A 14,818-nucleotide genomic window follows, 5' to 3' on the forward strand; every position below is an offset into this window, starting at 1 on the left:
AAATGTACAAATATTCAACTAACTATCCTTTTTTTGCGGAATTAAAGTAAATATCTTTAAAGTTAAATAAATATTCATTTTGTACACTTATATATTATATGTATGATAAAAGATATATGTGACAATATGGTGTAGTGGTAAGAGGTTATATAGTTGAATGAAATAACTTGAGTACGATTCCCACAAACTACATCTTTTATATAAATATTAAAAATAAGGGTAATTTAATCTTTTTAATGAGACTTTTTAATCTCATGAAATTATACACTTGTTCTCCTATTATATATAGAAGAGATATAGATATGTTCATATGGAAATTTATGTGTTGGTCTGACGGTTTGTTTCAGGCTCCTTGCGTGGTGTTAGAATTAAATTGTTAAAATACAGATATGTTCATTTAGAAATTTATGGGTTCTGTCAAATGTAAGGGATTTTGAAGCACCTAATTGGCTTAATGTGAACTGGTACAGCTATGACATACATCCATCTTCCGAATTGAGGGGCGATGACGAAGACTGGGTCATAAGGGTTCGCATTTGGAGGATGTGGGAGTCTGTCAGTACGAAGGATGGCAGTTTGATAAGCGTGGACATGATACTGATTGATGAAATGTTATGCTTTTTCCTCTACGTCATTAATACCTAATAATTTGTATTCAATTTGTGCAAGTTTGTGTTGGTACTATGAGAACCTTATGCATGTTGCTATGCGGAATCACTTGGTGCCTAGCTTCAAGCACCGATTGACCGAGGGCCTGATCATGACTCGGGAATGTTAAGGTTGCGCCAAATGTTTACCCATGCAGACCTCTTGCAAGCAATTTGAGGCTGTTGTTCCTGCCAGCAACCTGAGGTCAAGGAACTAGGTATGATGTTGCAAGCATTCTGAGGCATGGTTTCCAGTTTGTGATCAGGCCACACTCAGGGCTCGTGCCAATGATGTCACTACTCTCTCAGTATTGTCTCTTAGATTGATGCAAAATATATATGTTGGGATTTGAATGATTGGAAGAGACCGCAGTTCTGATCCTCCATTTGTGCAGACATTGTGGGTTGCTTATGCGGTTTTGGGCAGCTGGAAGTTGTTGGGACAGCTACCGAAAAGGGATATAAGAATTTCACTGATTAGTAAGCTCTGAAATTATCTACAAATACCTGCATATAGATTGGCTAGGTTGTTACGTTTTTAGTTCCCCTTCATACCATGATATGCCTTATTTTATTCCAAGTGTTTTAATATCCTAGGCCATATAATATGATACTATAATTGGCAAATTCAGAGGACGTATGTCACTTTTAATCAACAAATATCTACAAATGGTTTAGCTAGGTTGTTACTTTTGTGTTTCACTAGCTACCATGCTCGAACCTAATCAGTGTTGCTATTTTTCCTACTCTCCAGAATTAGTAAGTGTAAAAGTCCTGGTTATATTAGCCTCGGTTGATGCCAACTTTTCCTTATTCATGTGGTGGTCGACATGTGTCTATTATAATTATACTAGAACCCTGGTCTTATTTTATTCCCAGGGTGTTTTAATATCCTGGACCATTCATATGGTAATATACTTAATAGTTTTAGAGGATAACAGGTTACTTTTAAAATTAAGGATGTAACAATGGTGAGGTGTTTAGTAATGCTATTTCCCTTCTTCCAGAAATTAACAAGTGTAAAAATGCTGGTTATATTAGCCCGGGATGAGACCAGGAGGTGACGGGTTGCAATATTTCCTTCTTTGTCTTATCTATGTACTACTTTGAGTAGCCAAGTATCTATTATAATTTATACTTACACTGTTGTAATTAAGCCTAGGTAGGATGACCCTGGTCTGTTTCCCTGCCAAATTTTAACCTTTAAGAAAGGAGATTATGCTTGTTAGAGTTTATAAATAATGATAACCGATAAAAATATTCTAAAAGAGTAAACTAAAAACAAAACTAAATTTTATTATCAGATGTCATTTATTAAAATACTATTTAAGCCTTCTTTATATAGGCTACGCATTTAACAAAAACACCTAACAAATAGCTAACCCTATCCCACAAACATCTCCCACTAACATCTATTCTAGAATTTCAAATAATACATTATTTAATAATTATTCAAACACTATTTCTAAAAAATCTTATCAAATTAATCCAAAAAACAATTCAATAATTTTGAATTATTATTTCCACACTCCCTCTTAATTCAAAATTTTTTCTTCCCTGTGATGTACTTGTCATCACCACCACACCATTATTGTTGATTACTTCTCTTCACAATTTCTTCAAGGAGCACTTGTCTCCCTAATTTCTTCGAGGAGCACTTCTTTTCTATTGACCAGTGATGTACTTCCCATCACCATTGGAGCCCTTATCTCCACTTTTCTTCAAGGAGCACTTGTCTCCTATTGACCAGTGATGTACTTCCCATCACCATTGGAGCCTTCTCTCCCCTTTTCTTCAAGGACCACTTCTCTCCTATTGACCAGTGATGTACTTCCATCACAATTGGAGCCCTTCTCTCCACTTTTCATCATGGTGCACATAATCACCAATAACTAAAAATAAATATGTATTTTTTTTACGCCTTGAGACACATTCTTCATGAATCTCTAGCAGCACTACCATCATCTATTGTCTTCCATTTCTTCATTTATTTGCAGCATTTTTTGACGCCTAGTTACTCAATCGAACATAACTCGGATACCATGTTAGATTTTTATAAATAAATGATAAATGATAAAAGTATTCTAAAAGAGTAAACTAAAAACAAAACTAAATTTTATTATCAGATGCCATTCATTAAAATACTATGTAAGCCTTCTTTATATAGGCTACACATTTAACAAAAATACCTAACAAATAGCTAATCCTATTCCACTAACATCTCCCACTAACATCTCCCACTAACATCTAGTCTAGAATTTCAAATAATACATTATCTAATAATTATTCAAACACTATTTCTAAAAACCTTATCAAAATTAATCCAAAAAACAATTCAATTAATTTTGAATTATTATTTCCAACATGCTTAACCTTCATTTGTCAAACTTTGAACTTCATATATTAATATTGTTCCTTAAAGAATATTTATAAGTATAACAATAATGTTTTGTTTACACTTAATTGTTTTTAAAACTTGCTTCTTCATTAGCTCCGTCACCAGCACTATAACTCTGTGGGGGAACCTGGGTGAACTATTAGATCTTACGTCATATACTCAGGATGGAGGCCCCTATGTTATCGTTGTCTCTTCAGTTACGGTAAAGACCTATCAAGATATAAACTTCGGCCCAATGTATAGTCCAAAAAACCCAAAACGCTGAATACTTTTATAAATATTTATCGGATAGCTTTTGATTCCTTAATTTGTTTTACACGTTTTTTGTCCTTTGCTACAACTAGCGGTAGCAAGATCTATGTTAACCTAGATGTAGCCATGTATCCTCTATACGAGAAAGGTTTTCAGCCCTATCCCTTAAAGTAATTCCAATTGAAGGCGCAACTGTTGCGAGAATTCCTCCTGAGGCGATGTTCATTAATCGAATGACTGTCGGAAGTTCTGGTAAATGTTACATCTGCTGGTGAGCTGAAGGTATATTCCTTATTTGTCGAAGCACAGTCCTTACCGTGTTGGTTATTATAGTCTGCATTTTTTAAACTGATTAATAGTGTCATTTAGTCGGGTTAAATAATTAAAAGAATTTAATTTATCTATCGTTATCTCTGGGTACATGGATTTTTTTGTAACCTGAACTAATTGATTTTTATTTAATACAACACACTAACTGTCAACAACAGCAAATATAACTAACTCCTGAAGTAAATATAACTAAGAACCACCTCACACATGTAAGCAAAATTTTCAAACCCCCGCCATCAAGCCTTTTCAAAGCATAACTACCAGCCTTAATATGTTTGTCGTTCCCACTTTTCAGGCTGGAGGCGATCTGATGGAATCTCATACTGATGATGGCAATGTTCCTGAGGGTGACAAGACGCGTAAGAGGGTCCTCTCACCTGTTATAAAAATGCCACAGAAAATAGCGGTGATCGCCTCTCAGCTATTAACAAAGACGCCGCTGAAAATAGAAGCGGACCTGTTATCAATGATACCCCTGGAAATTGCAGCGGGGATCCTTAGGGAAAGTAACATTTACTTTACCACTGGGTGGTGGCATATCGAGTATTCCAAACAGCTTCCTTCCTGCTTTTATATTTTAAATTACTGTTTCTAGGTCAAGTTGTGGCGGTTGGCCTGTAATAGACTGCACCATAGTCTCAGGCAACAAATAAATCACGTAACTTGAACCTGCTATTTCTAGCTTTATTATGCTTTGACATTATATTTGAGCTCCCACTAAGTATTTTCAGAATGTTGCTATTGTCATTTTCCTTCCCTTGCTCTTTGATTCTTTATGGCTTATGTTCATGCTGTAATCTGTACACAATTAATAGTTGGGAGACTGATTACTTGATCATATAATTTATGTAATGTTATATTTATTGGTGTGTTATGTTGTGACCTGTCAATAGAATAAGTAAAATAAGAATTTCTGTGAGAAATAATAAACACCAAACTGAATTAGAATAAAAATATCAAAAAAAAAAGTAAAACAAATTGAAAACCTGCACAAAGTAAGGCTACATTGTGGCATTAAACTATAAACATGTCATTTTGTAATGGGCAACAACTGAACCTGCTAGTATATATTCAAACTTGTACATTCATTGAGTCAATCCAGTTAAAAACAATGTCTCCGTTAAGCTATATTTTACCATCACAATACATAAATAATATAAAAATTGGGATACTTGGCCATGATTCACCAAAATTAATATATACCCTCATGTTATAATATGTAAAATATCTTGGACACAATAAAAAAGGTTTTAAAATTTAAATGTTTATAAAGTGGCTCGTGTATATAATTTTAAAAAAAATATTTATCATTGATATGAAAGAGAATAATATTTCCCCTTACATGAATATTTTTTTTAAAAAAATAATTGCGGAAAAAGGTTTTCCATGCCGAGTATTGAATATACAAAAGCACTTGAATTGTTTCTACAAAAGTAAAGCCCTCACTTACAATATGCCAACTGCTTTGAATTTTAGTAATATCATTTTTGATATGTGAAGTTTTCATGAGCTTATCCCACATAGACATGGCTAATTAATTTCAAAAATTAAAAAATCTTAGGACCCCATATTTTTGAATCATAATATCTAAAATATAAGTTAAGAAAAAAAATTTAAAAAAACTCTTGGCTGCCTTTGTCTTAATTCTTTTGTAGGATATATTCCTTTTATTTATTCCCCCAAATTTAATCGACAATTTTGGCATGAAAAAATTATTTTGGCATAAGACAGTCATAGGAATAAAAAAAACTCTATATATTTTTTATGTAATGCATATGTTTGATTTGCTAATTTAATATTTAGTTTGAGAAAGGTGAATCACCCAAAAAAATTTGATTTAACCATATAACTTAAACATAACCTACATACTGACATATGGATTATTTTTTTTGATGTAGGTGATATAAAAATATGAGGAAACTTTTTAAACATAATTATATTATAAACTTTGAGTGCTTGGTACAAATAATTTCCACGAAATATATTTTCAAAAAGATTTGCAGCGAATATGCACTAATATCTCAATGTCTTACTTCAATTTATGAAAATGGAGAAATGGTGCAAATAGTTTAAAAGAGAGTCAACAAGAGGTAAAAATATCAATTGTATAAGAAACATTTGGCTTTTTACCTCCCTCTTTTATTTTTCATCAATATTAGTTCAAAAATTATTGTCTTCCAATTGTACAATTTTTGGCAGTGAATAAAAAAGATGCCAATGGACCAATTACTTCAACCTAACAAAGATTCTATCTCCTTGGGACCGGTCTCCCTGGCTAATACAAGCTTCCGGTGCTGGTTATTTTCACTTGCACGATATGACAGGACTTTGAGAATCAGACTTAAGCGGCACATGATAACTCTCAACCGCACTGAGAGCTTTCACGCTACTTTGCTCAAGAAAAAAATTGCCAAAGAAATAAGGATAAGAAGAAAGATTGTTATTCTTAGTATGAAACTCCGGACGGACCAAGGCTTGCATCCCCTCTCAGTACTGACATTATGCGAGTTTGCTCACAGCCGCCCTCACAAATATTGTTTCCACATCCTGCACCTAAGCTCACGCCGTCAAATGGTATTCTACGCTCCTTAATTTCGAGGCGTGTATTATATTTCCATTGCATAGTTATTATATTCTGGTTAATTCATTATCATTGTCATATTTTAGACGTAACATCTTAACATTATTGGATAATTAGTTCTGGTGCAAAGCAATGAAACATTTATACAAAGTCAAATTTCAGACATCTTCCAAATGTGATGTTGAATGTCATTTTGGCAATTACTACTGGAAATAAAAATAAAATTAGTAAGGAAAACGCCAATCACTACAGGCCAACACAGACTTTACAATACTCAACTTTTGAACTCATCAAAACAAATACACAAATATTGCTAGAAATTTCATATCTTTACTCATAAAAAATACATAAACAAAAAGTACAAAAGTATAATGTTAAAATAGTCATATGTCTTATACATGTAGCAATTGCTTAGCCAACTCGCTTATTCTTGATACTAACATTACCTACAATCCAGTCACATTAACAATTCAATTAAACGCCCCACAAAATTTCTTGGTCCTGCTGTATGTCAGGGTCAGCTTACCTCCGGTTTGTTTTATGGGCTAAAATGAAGTCACCCATGTAAGAGGTCAATATTTTTGCAAGTTGCTTTGACTATGTTGTAACTTTTCATCTATAAACTTATTGTATAAGTCTTTAGGAAATCAAAACGCATCATTGGCCTTTGTTCTCAATCCTAATCACATAAAATGTTAGGATACTCTCTTATGAATATTCCTCGCAGACAAAGTTTTCAAACAAATTATAATGTCTAAATGCTAAAAAAAACCTAACCCATCAGTAGTTGGCTACCTCCATATGCAATCAGAGCCTTATAATCTGGCTGTAGTTCAAGTCTCAAAGCACGTGCCTCAACCCGCAGCATCCCTCAACATAAACCACTGATAAGTAAAAAAATCCTGAATTTACTTTTTAGGGGTTGGAGGTTTTCAGCCAAATAATTATGCTTCTATTTAGTATATGCATATTGAACGCTGCACGACCTGTTTTAGATTCCGGGCCTGAAACTACTTTGTCGGTGAAGCTCACACCGGCCAAGCGGCCACCACCAGGACCTTCCCAACCTGATCAAGGTATTTTAATGCACGTATTCTCCCTATGGCTCTTGCTATATATTTTACATATATTCTGTGATATTTTACGTCTATTTTGTGACTTTAATTATGTATTATTATATATGTGGAGTACTGGGATTGCCATACCCCTGCTGATTTATTTACTTGAAGGGCAAAATGACAACCAACCAGGGGTGCTGGTTAATTCAATATCAGTGTCATCTTTTAGACATAACATTTTAACATTATTGGATAATTAGTTCTGGTGCAAAAGATCATCATTTGTTACCACGATTATACGTGTAGCAATTGCTTAGCCAACTCGCTTATTCTTGATACTAACATGTAGCCACAATCCAGTCACATTAAAAATTCAATCAAATGCCCCGCTAAATTTCTTGGTCCTGCTGTAGGCTAGGGTCAACTTACCTCTGGTTCATTAATATAAGAAAAAATCATAATTACCTTTGTAGGTGTTGGAGCTTTACAGAAAAATAATTTACTTGTATTTAGTGTATGCTATTAATCGCTGCCCAACCTATTTCAGATTCAGGGCCTGAAACTACTTTGTCAATAAAGCTTACACCGGCCAAGCGGCCACCACCAGGACCTTCCCTGCCTGATCAAGGTATTTTAATGCATGTTTTACCCCTATGGCTCATGTTATATATTTTACATGTATCACATGACTTTGGTAATGTATTTTAATGTATGTGGAGTACTGGGATTGCCATACCCCTATTGATTCATTTACTTCAAGGGCAAAATGACAACCAACTGATGTCCACCGATGATGCGGGTTCAAGCAATAACCATACCCGCTGGACTCCAGGTCCACTTTAAATAACATTTGTAAATTACCTCAGACTAGCCTCACTATACACCTGCTACAAAACATGAGGTCAGATTCTAATTGCTGATTTGTTCTTCACTTTTTGTATGATTATATTCATAAGGCGCTTCCATTGTACTTTGAGCCCCCAACGCCCATGTACATGCATTGTTCAGCTATGTCATGGTATGAGGAGCGGATTTAAAGAAACAGGCATACCGCCAACGCACGATTCACCTTTTGTTGTATGAAAGGGAGAATTAAGCTACCACTCTTGAAAGACCCGCCACCCTTACTCAAACATCTTCTTGGCCCCAAATCGGGGCAACAGGGAAACAAATTCAGGAGGAACATACGCCCTTATAACTCCATGTTTTCTATGGCATCAATGGGAGTCCAAGTTGATAAACTGATTAACAAGTCAAGGGGGCCTTATGTGTTCCGTGCGGGTGGCGAAATTTACCACAACACAAGCTCATTACTCTCACCAACAGGTAAAAAAACCTTGTTTCCCAAATGTACATATGTTACACTGATCATGAGATCACCAACAGAATCAGCATATTGCGAAACCCGGAAAAATTACCAGCTATTGACGGGAGTATTGTACAAGGTTTAACAAAGATGTTGGACGAGCATAGTAACTTGGTGAGGTCTAACAGAAACAAGGGACATGTTTGAAGCATAACCACACACCACTTTTCACTTGCACCTACCTGAGGCCCGGACCAGAGACGGAAGAGAGTACAACATCTCAATAGAATCTGAAGTGGGCAGCTTGATAGTGGGATGCTTACTGAGAAGAAATTTGAACTTGATATTATTGTTCACCCCGTACTAAAGGGATTACACACATTGATGAATTGCACCCAGTTATATGTCCATGACATATCTGTTAATCCACCCTTATGGAGAAGATGGCTACAGGCTAGGTATACCCTTGGCAAATAGGGGTTCACAGACTTTTAAAAGACAGGCACTGACAATATGCCAATACTATTGTTTCAGGATCCAACAAAGAGCCAATGAGGGACACACCTTGTTGTTAGTGGTAAGGGTCTTGCAACAATATAGTGGATGATTACAAGGAAATCGAGTAAGAAATTAAGACGTATAAGGATTGCAGGTACATAAATATTTCTCAAACAGATGGTTATCCTTTCCTTTTAACATTTCAAATTATTTTATTATATAAGTGATTATCTATATACACAACTTTACTATTGCCCTTAATAATAACTTAGCCATTAATATTCCCGCAAGTCGGAGAGAAAACTGACACATATATTCATTGTAGGTACATATCAGCATATGAGTCTTGCTGGAGAATCTTTCAGTTTAGAATCAACTACATACCCCAGCTGAAAGACTACCTTTTTACCATCTTGGTGAACATACTGTTATATTCGAGGAAACAGGTCCATTGACAACGTGCTAAATGTTCCCGAAATAAAAGACCAAATCACAGAATGGTTGGAAACAAACAGGATGATGAGGATGCCCGCAATCTAACTTACATGGAATTTCCCAAGCACTAGGTTTGGAATTCCAAGGGAAAATTATGGACCCGACGGAAGAAGAGAAATGCGGTTGGTAGAATCTACTATGCGCATCCGGTAAGCGGAGAACGCTTTTACATGAGCATGCTCCTTAATTTTGTAAAAGGGAGCACCTTATTTGAATGCATAAGAACAATAAATGGAATTACATATCCAACTTTCAAGGCGGCATGCTATGCTTTGGGATTATTGGATGATGACAAGGAATGGATAGATTGCTTATCTGAGGCCGCAATTTGGGGAACAGGTGTTGAGTGGCATTTATGACACTTTATAATGCTCTAATAAGCTTTGGATTGGTGTATTTTTACTCAAGTTGTTAAGTGTTTTAACGTGTATTCTAGTGTTTTTGCATTTGAGGCATTATCTAATCAGGTGAATTAGCATTATTTTGGTGGTGCTAATATAGTGTCTAGGTGGTGTTGGAGTAAAAGCTCGCGAAGACCGGCTCGAATCTGCAAGAAAAAATGCAAGAAGTCAATTTTGGTAGAAGGCCAGCGCGCCCGCGCGGATGAAGCGCGCGACCGTGCCAAAGTTCAGGGAGCCAGCGCCCGCGCTAATGATGCGCGCGACCGCGCCGTGTTGGGATAATAAAATCCTGATTCTATTACAATTCTGTTTCTGGACTCCTGGGTTGTTTGGACCGCTATATATTGACAACTCATGGTCGTTTTTTTAAGAAGGAGACTTACCAGAGCACAAGGAAGATGACAAGAGACCTATAGCACAATTCAAAAAGGCGAAGACGATCTAGTTTATTCTTGTGAATCTTTGTTTTGAGTTGTAATCTTGGATGCTCGTTTCTTGTTTTGTTGAACCTATACTGTTGTTTGTACTTGGTTTTATTCATTATAAAGACTACATTTTATATACCATGCTTTCATCGGAACCCACGCTGATGATGAGTCCGATTATGGGCTAATCGTTATCTTGGGGTTCTAGTGGATTTATATATGGATTTCTTAGTTAAATTGATTGATGTCTTAGTATGTGGTGATTGTATGATATCCTAGTATTGGTTGTGCGTATTCGTCTTATGAGCGTCGCGAACTTATAAGATAGTGTGTTAATTCTTAATTAAGCGAAATGAATTTAAGGATTTAGAACTTGTCATGCTAGCATAGGTTCATGTATTTGTTATGCATGATTTGTAGGTAATTTTAACCATCTTACTTGCCCTATGTAATCAAGATAGATAACTTGTGCTTAAACCGTTATGTTGTCAAATTCTATAGACATATAGGATCTCAATATAATTGGTGTCTATTTAGCTTCTATCTCTTTTTTGGATGTCTGGTAGTATGGTACTCATGCAACGAAAGTTGGCGTTTATCAGTTCATGTTATCTGATTAGTGTCATCACCATTGCATGCTAAGGTTAAGATCAATAAGGCTATTGGATGAAGTATTTAATGAAGTTAGAATCCCATGTTTATGATAATTATTAATTCAATCAATCTTATTCTCGTAGTTATAATTATTAGTTTAATTCTTAGTTATAAATAACCTCAATTAGTTATCGTCTTAGCATTGAATAATAACCATACATTGTTGCTTAAGTGTGTGAATTAATTAGTTAGCCAATACAGTCTCTGTGGGAACGAACTAGAAAAGATTCTATACTACTTGTGAACTCGTATACTTGCGTGTAATATTAACGCGTGTTTAGCGACTAACAAGTTTTTGGCGCCGCTGCCGGGGACTGCAGTGTTAATTGATAGTTAATGTACTTTCCATTAATGGTCGTTAAAGTTCACTGACTCGGACATTGTTACTTATCTGTTTCCTTGTCTTATTTCAGATAACTCTAGCGAAGGTGTATGCATACGTGTTCGCCTACTCGTAAGAAAACACTGGATAAAGCCGAGGAAGAATTTATAGTATTTCGGAAGGAAGTTTTTGAGGGAGAAAAGAAGGTAGAAGAAGAAGAGAAAGTCGAAGAACCAGTTGTAGTAGCGATGGGAGATCAAGTAGAAAATCCGAAGGCTTTAATGGATTATTCTCAGCCTAAGATTAATGACATTCAGTCAAGCATCATCAGACCATCCATCAGAGCTAACACTTTTGAGATCAAGTCAAGCACGATTCAGATGATACAGAACTCAGTTCCATTTTGGGGGTTCTCCTACTGAAGACCCCAACATGCACATCAGGGATTTCATCGATATCTGCGACACTTTCAAGTTCAACGGTGTGACTGAAGACGCTATCAAGCTACGCATGTTCCCATTCTCTTTAAGGGACAAGGCTAAGTGTTGGTTATACTCTCTGCCATCAGGATCTATCACCACTTGGGAGGATCTTGCGCAAAAGTTTCTTACTAAATTCTTCCCCATGGCGAAGACTGCTGCAATCAGGAATGCTCTTACCCAGTTTTCTCAGCAAACAGGGAATCTCTGTGTGAGGCTTGGGATTGATAAAAGGAGATTCTAAGGAAGTGCCCACACCATGGCATGCCTAACTGGATGATTATTAATTGCTTCTACAATGGATTGGGTGCTACTTCTAGACCCATGCTTGATGTAGCATCAGGAGGAGCCTTGTGGGCTAAGAGCTACGATGAAGCTTATGAAATTATTGAACTGATGGCTGCTAATGAGTACCAGAATCCTTCCCAAAGACTGACTTAGGAAAAAGTCGCTGGAATTCTGGAGTTGGACGCAGCTACTGCTATCGCTGCCCAACTTAAAGCTTTGATGATGAAGGTGGACACTTTGGCTAAATGGAGTAAATCAATTCGTAAGTTTCTGTGAGCTTTGTGTTGGTGCCCATGAGACTGATCAGTGCGCAATTTCTAGTGAATCAGCTCAATTTGTGAGCAACTTCCAGCGATCGTAGCAACCAGCTCCAGCCACCTATCATCCCAACAACCGAAATCATCCTAATTTTAGTTAGAGCAATGCTCGGAATGCGGTTCAACAACCTTATCATCAGTACCCAGCTAAACAGTACAACCCCCCTGGGTTTCAGCAACCACTGTATGTACCTAGACAGTAACTCCAGCTGTAACAAGCCAATGAAAAATCTGAATTAGAGGAGTTGAAGCTTATATGCAAGAGTCAAGTTGTTTCTATCAAGACCTTGGAAAATCAAATTGGTCAAATTTCCAATGTCTTACTAAATCGTCAGCCTGGTATATTACCTAGTGACACTGAAGTGCCAGGAAAGAGGGAAGCTAAGGAGCAGGTAAAGGCAATCACTTTAAGGTCTGGAAAAGTTGCGAATCCCGAACAAACTCAAGATTTGACTAAAGAAGTTGGTGCTGAGAAAGAAGTGGAACCAAGGAAGACTACTGTTGAGCACACTCCGCCTGAGGGTAATATAGGGGAGAAACAGATCTATTCTCCACCACCTTTCCCTAAGCGACTGTAGAAGAAAAAGCTGGACAAGCAATTTGAGAAGTTTCTGGAGGTGTTCAAGAAACTTCATATCAACATACCTTTCGCCGAGGATCTCGAGCAGATGCCTAGTTATGCAAAGTTTATGAAAGGTATTCTCTCTCGGAAGGTGAAGCTAGATGATTTAGAGACAGTCGCTCTCACGGAGGAATGCAGTGATGTGCTGCAACAGAAGTTGCCTCCGAAGCTTAAAGATCTAGGAAGCTTCATTATTCCATGTACTATTGGAAAAGTGTCTTTTGACAGATGCTTATGTAACTTGGGAGCTAGCATCAATCTGATGCCCTTGTCAATTTTTAAGCAGTTGAACTTACCTGATCCCAAACCGACTTATATGACCTTGCAATTGGCCGACCGTTGATATCCGCGAGCTTTGTGGCGGATGTCTTGGTCAAGGTTGATAAACTCATCTTTCCTGCTGATTTTGTAATTCTTGATTTCGAGGAGGATAAAAGATTCCCATAATCTTGGGAAGACCCTTCCTGGCGACTGGCCGAACCTTGATAGATGTGCAGAGGGTGAGCTCACCATACGAGTGCTGGATAAGGATGTTACGTTTAATATGCTCAATGTTATGAAATTCCCTACTGATAATGAGGAGTGCTTAAAAGTGGAGTTGGTCGATTCAGTGGTCACATCGGAACTTGATCAATTGCTAAGGTCCGATGCCTTGGAAAAAGCCTTATTGGGAAATTCAGATAGTGAAGATGATGAAGGGGAAGAACAATTGCAATATTTGAATGATTCTTCATGGAAAAGGAAGATTAATATGCCTTTTGAATCTCTTGGAATGGAGGAATTGAACAAAGCTCCTAAACGCCTCAAGCCTTCTATTGAGGAAGCTCCTACTCTTGAGCTTAAGCCTTTACCTGAACATTTGAGGTATGCGTTTTTAGGTGATGCATCTACTCTGCCTGTTATTATTGCATCTGACCTTTCAGGGAGTGATGAGGAAAAGCTTTTGAGGATTCTGAGAGAGTTCAAGTCGGTAATTGGATGGACTCTAGCAGATATCAAGGGAATCAACCCTTCTTATTGTATGCATAAAATTCTGCTAGAGGAAGGTAGCAAATCTACGGTAGAGCAACAAAGAAGACTTAATCCTATCATGAAGAAAGTAGTGAAGAAAGAAATTATTAAGTGGCTAGATACAGGGATCATCTACCCTACTTCTAACAGTTCATGGGTAAGCCCGGTTCAATGTGTGCCGAAGAAAGGTGGAATTATTATGGTAGCAATGAGAAGAATGAGCTTATTCCTACAAGGACAGTCACGGGGTGGAGAGTTTGCATGGACTACAGGAAGCTAAACAAAACCACTAGGAAGGATCACTCTCTTTGCCCTTCATTGATCAAATGCTCGACAGGTTGGCTGGTCATTAGGCAATTCTTCTGGCCATTTGGTTTTGCTCTCTCTGAGTCTCTTCTCTATCCCCCTGAGAAGTATTCGATTAGTTACCTCGACTTGGCCATTCCCTTGAGGGTAGGCTACAGATGACTTTTTATGCCGGATACCCCGCTCTTGAAGGTAGGATTCAAATTCTGAACCGACGAAACTGCGGACCGTTGTCTGAGACAAGTACTCTTGGGATCCCAAACCTCATAATATGTTGTTCATGAATTTGATGCAGTCTTGTTGATTTATTGTTCTCATTGCCTTTGCCTCTACCCACTTCGTCATATAGTCGATTGAGACTAGTAAGTACTGAGGTCTCCTGGCTCTGGGAAAGGGTCCCATGATATCAATTCCCATACAGCGAATGG

The 14,818-nt window shown here is 37.1% G+C and overlaps 1 non-coding gene across 1 annotated transcript; it reads right to left on the minus strand.

The window, feature by feature from the left end:
• Positions 1-12,006: 12,006 nt before the first annotated feature.
• On the minus strand, positions 12,007-12,112 carry LOC141704671 (small nucleolar RNA R71). Its single transcript, XR_012568031.1, has one exon. It is a non-coding gene; the product is annotated as a small nucleolar RNA R71 (small nucleolar RNA).
• Between the last annotated feature and the right edge of the window lie 2,706 nt (positions 12,113-14,818).

This window comes from Apium graveolens, unplaced genomic scaffold (genome assembly GCF_009905375.1).
Source record: "Apium graveolens cultivar Ventura unplaced genomic scaffold, ASM990537v1 ctg8117, whole genome shotgun sequence".
NCBI classification, from domain to species: domain Eukaryota; kingdom Viridiplantae; phylum Streptophyta; class Magnoliopsida; order Apiales; family Apiaceae; genus Apium; species Apium graveolens.